This window comes from Seriola lalandi, unplaced genomic scaffold, assembly GCF_002814215.2.
Source record: "Seriola lalandi dorsalis isolate HSWRI2012SDOR001 ecotype SW California unplaced genomic scaffold, Sedor1 jcf7180002054977, whole genome shotgun sequence".
Lineage (NCBI taxonomy): Eukaryota > Metazoa > Chordata > Actinopteri > Carangiformes > Carangidae > Seriola > Seriola lalandi.
In genome coordinates, this window is record NW_019525527.1 from 682,315 (window position 1) to 683,561 (window position 1,247).

Below are 1,247 nucleotides of genomic sequence, written 5' to 3' on the forward strand. Positions count from 1 at the left end.
CAGAAGGGGAGAACAAGGATGGATGGATGGGAATATTTGTCATTTCAATTAATCATTGTTAAATAAAATAATTGTTAGAACTAAAGCTGCAGCAATTAGTCAATTTATCAGTTAGAAGATGGACAGAAAATGAATCAGCAACGATTTTTGTAATCAAATAGTTTTTAATTTAATTTAATTTATTAATTTAGTTATTTTTAATGAGAAACTTTGGATTTTAGACTCTTGGTCAAACAAATCCGTTTGTAAATGCTTGAACCACTGAAAGACAGTTTTACTTCACTTTGGGTGTTGGGCTTCACACTTCACCTGAGGATCAAAACCATGAATGTAAAACACCTGAAAAGTCCAATAACACTGTGAAACATTAGGTCAGAGATACTGGAGAAATAAAAGCTAAGAGCTTGTCAGTCTTTCTTCTGAGTGTTTGGCTTTCTGACGTGATCAGGATCAAACACACAACCTCTAAATATATTAAGACTTTGAAGTTTTGAGAGATTTTGAGTTTTCTTATGTTGGACTTCAAACTTCATTGAGTCACTGAGGATTAAAACCCATGACCTCTAACCTTTAGACAAATTTTCAACAGTTTGTGAGACTGGGACAGAAACAAAAAACAGTTCTTTTCTTGGAGACTTCCAGTCTTTCCTCTGGACTTTGGCTTTCAACATTAAATCTGTCTCAGGATTGAACCAACAACCTCAAAACCTCCAGGGAGTCATAGATCACCTTTGAAGTTCACCATTTCAAATTGCACATGAACCAGGTTAATGTAGACCTCTTCTTTTAGGACCTTTCAGTCTTTTCTCTGAATGTAAACGTTCAACACTGAGAGCCTCAACAACATTTTCATTGACTGTCTTTGTCTTTTCTCAGACTTTTCAAACAAACTGAGTTTTTTAGTTTGAACTGAAACGACTCAGTTGTCCTCAGATTCAGACAAAACACAAAGATTAGCAGTGATGCTTTTATTGTGAAAAGACGGTAGATAGGTATATAGATAGATAGATAGTTTATTCTTCAAAAACTTTACTGACTTATTAATACATGAATCTGAAAGCCTGTGTGTGAGTGAAAGAGACAGACATGTAGAGACTGAACTATCTGTTCAACAGTGAGAACGTTTCTCTCTCTGCTACATTCAACACAGAGACACTGAGGAACCAGGCCTGGACCAGGACCAGAACCCAAACCCAGGATACAGAGGTTCAGTGAAGGTGGTGTTGAAGGTGTGGAGGTGGATCAGT

The 1,247-nt window shown here is 36.4% G+C and overlaps 1 protein-coding gene across 1 annotated transcript in view; it reads right to left on the reverse strand.

Annotated features, from left to right (window-relative positions):
- Positions 1-1,247, reverse strand: part of LOC111646894 (CLIP-associating protein 1-A-like) — a 39,853-nt gene that overhangs the window by 4,960 nt on the left and 33,646 nt on the right. The window lies entirely within an intron of this gene.